This window comes from Nuphar pumila, chromosome 4 (assembly GCF_984573655.1).
Source record: "Nuphar pumila chromosome 4, dmNupPumi1.hap1.1, whole genome shotgun sequence".
Taxonomy (NCBI): Eukaryota; Viridiplantae; Streptophyta; class Magnoliopsida; order Nymphaeales; family Nymphaeaceae; genus Nuphar; species Nuphar pumila.
In genome coordinates this window covers 79,702,485-79,711,363 of record NC_143252.1, presented here as the reverse complement: position 1 = coordinate 79,711,363, position 8,879 = coordinate 79,702,485, and positions in this window count along the sequence as shown.

Below are 8,879 nucleotides of genomic sequence, written 5' to 3'. Positions count from 1 at the left end.
CTCGTAACTATCGTCGGATATATATGTTCGAATGCGCAGTATATGCGTTCTTCAAAAATAGTATCTCACCCTAGTTCTTGGTTGAGCCCTCTAGGACACTTCGGTGTTCACTCGCTCGCCTCGTAACTATCGTTGGATACAGATCTAGGTGTATATCTACTGATTCTGCCGACGCGTCTTATATCGCACAGGCTATGTAATTTACCTTTGCCGTCGCGTCGTATGATGCCAAGGCTCCCTGTTTTCTGCACTTCCGATTACTGCACTTCCGATTATGCATTTACTTACGCCGTCGCGTCGAACGATGCCAAGGCTCCTGCTTTCTGCAATGTATTTACTTACGCCGTCGCGTCGAACGATGCCAAGGCTTCTGCTTTGTTATATATGTAGAATATTTCGTTCAGTTACACACCCTGAACAATAGTATATGCATTTCTTTACGCCGCCGCTGTATAAAGCACAGGCTTCTGCTTATACTACATATATAGCGCATAAATGAGCGTTCAAATGGAGATCAACTCCAAATCGCCCATGCGATTCCTTGACCGCTCCTCGTTCAAGATTCTGCTTGACAAATGAAGCCCCTATTGGAAAGGCTTCGCTTTTTGGCAAAATGCTCTTTACGTAAAGACTAAGTTAATTACGTATGGCCTGGCTATGGCCAAGGGTTCCTGCAACCTTGATGGATGCAAAGTACTCACAACGGTGCGCATCCATTTCCCGAATTAAGCGTGGCGATTTCCTACCAAAGAGGGGAGATGCCACTGAAATGGATAAAAGAAACGCACGCTTTCTCCGTAAAAGAGAGGAAGTGCTGCTGAAATTTCTGAAGAAGCTAAGAATAGCTCAGAAAGAACGTAGCAGGATACTCTGACATATAGCAGAGTGCTACCCAGTTCATGGTTTGCCCTCTACAACGTAGAAGGGTTCGTCGCACCACTGCCGGTAGAGCAGGGGAGGTGCTGACGAAATGATCGGCAGAAGAGTTGCCGGAACCAATGGAACGGCATAATGATGTCCGTTGATGGAACGATGCCAGATTGGCTCGTATCCTTGTGCCTGCAAGGGCACCTTGCTCGTAAGGGCCGCTGAGCCGGAGTAGAGGTTGCGCCTTGGCTAGGTTTGGACTCGTTGCGTAAAAATACGCCGAGTAGCCGATCTATTTAGATCGAGTCATATGCATGCTCATTGAGAACGGTTACACAACTAGACTCGTAAGGGCCGAAGAGCCAGAGTGTGTTGTTTCCACCCAAAGAGGTGTGATGCTCGTGGTGGCCGAAGTGCCAAAGAGCGGTGTTCTGCATGCATATGAATAAGACTTAAGGTCGCACATACCCCGCGGTTGAAGATCGTGTTAGGGGTACCCCCTCAGTAATGACTGTGTTGGGGCAGACTGAATGGGGTCGGGTACATACTCCCGTAGTGCTGAAAGCACGGGCTGCCTAAATGGCATGCAGATTCTGTCCAAGTAATTGTAAGACTGGCAGACCCCTTCAAGAATTATGCTCACTGTGGAATGACAGTGATGGTACAGCCTTGAGTGACATGTATTTTACTTTGGACCTGATAGAGTCCACGATGGCCTCAGTCACTCATGGGTTTTGGGGTCGTGGTTATCCTTAAGATCTAAGGATTGAACCCAACTACTGCAAGTAGAGGATGCATCCGAATATGGGCCTAGTAGGATTCTCCCAGTTGAAACACACTGCCCTACTATGGATAGGGTCAACAGGCCTCTGGGGTATCTAAAATACATAGAATAATCAACCCCCAGAACGTTGCGTTGATGCCCGGACAATAGCTCTACCTGCGTACCAAAGGCGGGAGCGGTTAATTATCGAAATAATGCATTAGCTTAGGTTCAGCGATGCTTTGAATGTATGAGTGGATGACGTGTTGAGCCAGTCCTGCATAACCTTTGTGAAGGTGTCATGTTCGGTATACTACTGGACCGACTGGGCAAAGACCCGTGTTGTATCCGCACGACTAAGCGAAGCTCGAGGAGTTGTCCTTAGATGCGTGGGATACGGATGTGCCAAGTATGAAGACTTGAGCTAGACATCACTTTGAGACCCGGAAGAGGTCATGGCTAAGTCATGGAGACTTAAGCGGCTATTCAAATCACAGCCCTGAAAAGGCTTGCTCTAAGTCACGAGGACTCGAGCGGATGTTCAACTCATAGCCCTGAGGAGGCTCTTGCGATATACGCTAAGTCTTGGAGGCTTGAGCGTCGTTATTGCGCATTGCGACCCTGAGTGGTCATTATTGTAGTTGAGTTGAATGGATGTATGACTGCATGCTTACCAGACCATCAGTGATTCTGACCCCGTTTAATGGGGATTTCAGGTGTTGGACCTGCGTGGCGATATGCGGAGCAAGGCGGCATCGAGTTCCAGGGTTTCTCTAGATAGAGTTGTACTGCTTCCTTTTTATTGAACCTTCACTGCTTTTCTAAGCAGTAGTGTTGTAATAAACATATGTTTTCGATAAAATGGAACACTTTGGTGGTCAATGAGTTGCTTGGCCACATACCTGCAACGTGTCAGAGTTTTCTAAAACCGACGACTCATTATCGTCTTATTCCGCTGCTAAAAGCTTTTCTAAGTTCCGCTGCAAAGAAAAAAAAAAAGAAATTCATGAAAATTTTAACTTAGCTTTGTTTTGGAAATCCGGGGCGTTACACTACTGCTTTCCCCAATCAGTTCCTGTGTCCATGATGGTGCAAATGACCTTCAAACATCACTTGATAAATGGTGAGATGCAAGTAAAGGAATTATATTTCTGTTACAGGTTCTAAGAGTATATATATCACATTCTGCTTCTCTGTTAGTGTATCCAGCTTCCTCCCAGTCCTGCATTAATGACTATGAAGTGCAACTCATAGACACTAGCTAGATTCTAAAAAAAAAAAAAATCAAGAATTATATAATGTCTTATATACACTAAAAAAAACTTAGCTAGAGGTTAATCCACAACTGTATTTGAAATAAACAAAATTAATGGCTACTATGGCACGTAGAGACACAGATACACAATAAAGGAAATATCCGACGCCTGATCTCTGTCTCTCTAACACTACTGCAATGTGAATAACAGTCAACATTAATGCCTCCTAGACTTTAACCAAACGAATTCCTAAATAGCATCTGATCTTGGAGTCAAACATAAAGGAAAAACCAAGATCTAAAACATCGGTAGTGCAAAGTGAGACCCAATAAATACAACACGTTGTTTATAAACTGTAAGCACACTTGGGTCAGAGTTACCATATGTGAATCGATGATGACATAGATCAAATACAAAAATGAAACACCCCGAATAACAAATGCTCATGTTAAAAAGAAAGAAAAGAAAGAAAAGAAAAAGAAAAGAAAAAAAAATGAGTGAGACGCAATCGGATATCAAGACAAGAAATCAGGTGCGAACAAGAAGTCAGAGTAAAAACATGAATCACAATCGAAATAAGACGAGGGAAATAGGATCTTCATATAGAGGCCATTTAATATTCCAATTTATTCTTACTAAAGAATTTTTGAAAGAGGGAAAAACAATTGTTGGAATTCAAGATTCCATTGTTGTAGCATGGAATGGATCGATCCTGCTATATGCAGGTCGATTCCACTCTTTTTGCTTCTTGGTAAAATGAAATCAAAACCTAAAACAACAAGATAAAATGTCTACCAAAAATCCAGACAAAAGGGGGGCGGAAACTAAAAAAAAAGGTGTGGTAAAACAACAGGAGATGAGCAGTCTGAAATATGAGGGAAAAAGGCGGATCACTTACCTCTGGTTGCAGGGATGTTCGATCGATTTTCTTCCATTCTAAGGCAGATGAGAAGAGTGAAACGAAGAAGAGGGGAAGAAGAAAGAGGCAGAAGGAGAAGCGTGGAGGGGTGAGAACTGATGCTGATGCATAAAGAAGAGGTGATAGTGCAGAAGGAAGAAGTGGGGAGGTGAAAAAGCAGTCCGTGAAGGAGAAGAAGGTGGAGGGGTGATAACGGGTGCCTTTGAAGGAACAATCGGGTTTGTTAAATAGGGGAAGAGGGAAGAACCGAGAAGGTGATTCGGTTGGCGATGGAGGGCTTAGGGGGGGATCCAGGTGATGGAGGGCTTGAGTGAATCCTCTGGAGGGTTCGGTGGAAGGGGGGCGCACATGGGATCGGCCATAGAGGGTTTGGTGATGGGTGGTCGAGGAAGAAGGCAAAGGCAGATGGAGGGAGATCGAGAGATGGAGGAGCTCGAGTGGAAGTCGGCTGTTGGAGGGAGGAGAATCGCATGGGGCGTGCGACTGTTTGGAGAGGAGAAGCCGCAAGAGGGAAAAGCTCCAGAGGGTTTGAAACCCTAACCCGATTTTGTGAGCCTTGCAAGAGGTTTTATTTTTTTCCAAAAGAGGCCTCCTTATAAAAGTTTTTCAGAAAACGGGTTTCTAAAAACCATTTTGCAATTTTCTTCATTTATTTTTGATTTTTTTTCTTTTTTTGAGTATTTTTATTTTTTTTTTGTATTTTGGGAAATACAAAATCCTAAAATGTACGGCAAAACAAGGATTTAAACTAATTTTTTTGTATTTTTGAGAAATATTTACAGAAAGAAGGTTTTCAAGGCTATTTTGAGAAATTTCTTTAGAAAATGGGTTCGGACCCGAGTTTTGAGAAAATGTTTGATTTTTTGAAGCTCGAATTGAGAAATACATGTGATGGATCCAAACGGATGTCGAATGGACTGTCCGAGCTATTTAAAGACTATTTTTGGTATTTTCTATAATTTAAATTTAAAATTTGAACAAGGAGATTTAGATTTGGATCTGGACAATGGATCCAGATCCGAAATCAATTTAAACATATAAAATGAATTTGATTTCAGTAAAACTTGAGAAATGAACTGGAATTTATATTTAAGAATGACACATTTGCTCAAAAAATGAATTTAGGGGCAAGAAGGGAATATTTAAAAGATTTTGAAAATTTTGGGGTGTTCACAGATGCCCCTCTTTGCTACTAAGCCGGTTGAAAGCCGAGCTTAGTGGCAAAGAAAATACTCCAAATTTTGAAAAATGCCCCAGTCAATAGATCTGAACTGGGTGTGGAAGAATTTAATTTAAAAGACATGTTTTTCGAATTTAAAACTTTATCCTTGAATGATTTTTGGAAGACGAAATCCTCGAAAGTGATATGACTGAGTAGAAGATGAGGAAATCGTGATGGGATTTTGGGTGAAGATCCCGAAATGATGAAAGGTAAGAATTTAGATCAAGTCTCGTGGGCGAGACAAGATCAATCTTTTGAAATGACTCAGGTTTAGCCCTTAACCTGGATGGGACGGAGATATATCAAGATAATCTGAATGGGGAAAGGAATATGCGAGGACCTTGATGGGACATTTTTGAGAAAACGCCTCATGAGATGAAGTTCAAGTGGGACTTTATTCCGGATGGATATACAAAGCATGGATTCCTCGATGGGAAGAACCATGATGGGACTGGAGGAAAACACCTCGTCGAAACGAGGAAGACTCGTTGGAACGAGATTCAGGTTTAACCAAAACCTGAAGAAGGAAGATACCTCGAGGTACGAGGTTCAGGCTTAACCCTTAACCTGAAAGGGGACGACCATATGGAATCTTCGAGTTAAGAGACCATGATGGGACCTTCGGAATTTGGATGAACAAATCCGAAGGGGTTTGCGAAAGGAGGAAGGAAATGAGGTTCCCTAAAGCTTGAAAAGGGGATGCACTTGGGCGTCTCATTGCTGAGACTAAATCGGCTTTTTAAATTTAATGACCTCTCGCAGGGAGTACAGGTTTTGACCCTTAACCTGAGTGGGAACAACCATACGAATTTCTCGAAACCATGATGGGACATGAGAGATACTTCAACTGAATGGGGTAACTCTTCTGGAAAACAACGTTAGGTTGCACCAAAATGGATATTGAATATTTATTTCATTCTTAGAATATCTAGAAAATTTTGCCAATAAGATAAATTTATAGTTGACTTCAATGCTTGAAAATGTGCACATGTGTGCAAAAAATATTCCCTCTTTTACCTAGAGTATTTCCTCCAACGAGGTTAACTTCTCGGTCTTAAGAATCACATTCAAAATTTTAGCGCTGATGATTTTCTTCAAGGAAGTTATCCATTTCCTTGATATGAGAAGAGAAGAAATATTCTCAATTTCATAAAAGGCGGTAGTAAAAAGATATTGATAAAAGAATTTTGCATAAGAGAAGACGACTTCTGGCAATTTAGGCAATTTGATATCTGGGTATTTTTCCCATGATGATCTTTTTGCACTCCTTTTGAGTCATTGGGCTTTTTCGGGTTTTTTACATCATCCTTCATTTGGATGTGTCTTGACTTTTTTCTCTTTTTCAGGGAAGGGTACGTCACAAACTCCTTCATCTTTTTCTCAGGGATTATATATGATGGTGGCTCAAAAGGTCTTTAGGTGATAGCAGAAATCAAATATCATTTAGGGTTTGTCGGTAGGTCCATCACATCCGCCTTCATCTCGACGGTGATCCAAACTTTCCCTGGAAGGATCCGTCACAAACTCCGTCATCTTGGAGATGTTTCAAATCTTCTTTGGCCCCGGGGGTCTACTCGCTTAATTCGCCTTCATCTTGACGACAATTGAGAGATCCCTTTTGCAGATATTTGATTGCAACTTTAAAAATGAGAAGATATGGATTAAGTGGGTTCTTTTATCGCTCAGGATATTTCCACTGCCTAATTGTCAGAAAGTCATTTTAAAACATGCGTCATAACTATGATCAATATCAATTCGCTTCCGGCTTTTCAATGTCATTGAATATTTATTTCGCTAGTCATACCGAGGATATTTCTTTCATCCTTTTGGTTGATCAACAGGAAAAAGATTTGAATTTTACCTCTTTTTCGCAAAAGTTTCACCTTTTGGAAAGAATACTAGAGGTAATTTGAGGTAATTCTTTTGTCCAGTCAGATTTATTTGGAATCAACAAATATTTTTAGCAGATTGGCAAGGTTTTCATGACTTCTATGTGAAATATTTACTCAATATAGATTTTGATGCGACCTTAAGTTGAAACTTGGGGAAGGAATATTTAGGTTTTTGTGTTGACCGACAAGCTCGAAAGCAGGATTTTTGGAAGTACCAGCTCGAAAGCAGGATTTTGATTGACCGACCAGCTCGAAAGCAGGATTTGTTTGCCCGACCAGCTCGAAAGCAAGATTTTTTGGAGGTACCAGCTCGAAAGCAGGATTTGTTTGACCGACCAACTCGAAAGCAGGATTTGTGTGCCCGACCAGCTCGAAAGCAGGATTTGATTGAAAGTACCAGCTCGAAAGCAGGATTTGATTGACCGACCAGCTCGAAAGCAGGATTTGTTTGCCCGACCAGCTCGAAAGTAGGATTTGATTGACCGACCAACTCGAAAGCAGGATTTTTTTGGAAGTACCAGCTCGAAAGCAGGATTTGTTTGACCGACCAGCTCGAAAGCAGGATTTTTTGGAGGTACCAGCTCGAAAGCAGGATTTGTTTGACCGACCAGCTCGAAAGCAGGATTTTGATTGACCGACCAGCTCGAAAGCAGGATTTTTTTGGAAGTACCAGCTCGAAAGCAGGATTTGATTGACCGACCAGCTCGAAAGCAGGATTTTTTTGGAAGTACCAGCTCGAAAGCAGGATTCGATTGACTGACCAGCTCGAAAGCAGGATTTTTTGGAAGTACCAGCTCGAAAGCAGGATTTGTTTGACCGACCAGCTCGAAAGCAGGATTTTATTGCCCGACCAGCTCGAAAGCAGGATTTGATTGCCCGACCAGCTCGAAAGCAGGATTTGATTGATGGACCAGCTCGAAAGCAGGATTTGATTGTCCGACCAGCTCGAAAGCAGGATTTGTTGGTAAAATGATTGGTATTGATAGAGTTGTGACCCGAAGGTTTGAAAATGACAGATATTTGATGAGATTGTGACCCGAAGGCTTGAACTTTGATATACTTTGATGAATTTGCAACCCGAAGGCTTGAAAAAGGATATACGTGGATGAATTTGTAACCCGAAGGCTTGACAGTGATATACATTGATGAAATCGTAACCCGAAGGCTTGAAAAGGATATACATTGATGAAATTGAAACCCGAAGGCTTTGAAAAGGATATACATTTGATGAAATTGTAACCCGAAGGCTTGATAATAAAAGACATTTGATGAAATTGATAGACATTTGATGAGAATTTAGGATATAATAGACAATGATTCAGGTTTATCCCTTAACCTGAAAGGGAAAAGAGATTTTCGAGGATATATTTGAGACTTGAATTTAAAAGAGATATGACAAGATTTAGGATTTTGGATTTAGGATTTTGATGGACCAGCACATTCGGCTGTATGGGATCCAATTTTCAGGATTAACCCCTTGTCCTGAATAAAATTTAAACAGACAGATGAAAATAAAATTTGATGAAATATTGATAAACAATGGAGAAAATTTTGAGGGAATTTATTTGCTTTGTAAAAGAATTCTTACAAGCAGCATTTGTTGCTCCTATGAGCGATCTGAGGATTATCCCTTATCCTGAGAAAGAATACCTCGAATGTCGAGGTTCAGGTTTATCCCTTAACCTGAAAGGGGAAAGAATAGAATTTAAGAAAAGAAATTTAGAAAATCAATTTGATGAGACTTGTATTTGCAAAAGAATTCTCATAGGTAACATCATTGCCCCTACGAGAGGTCTCAGGATCATCCCTTATCCTGAGTGGAAAAAAGAATAAAATTTAATAAAGGAAAATTGATATAAATCTACAAAGAATCAATAAAGATTGGCAAAACGTGTATTTACAAAAGAATTCTCATAGGTAGCGTTATTGCTCCTACGAGGGGTTTCAGGATTTTCCCTTA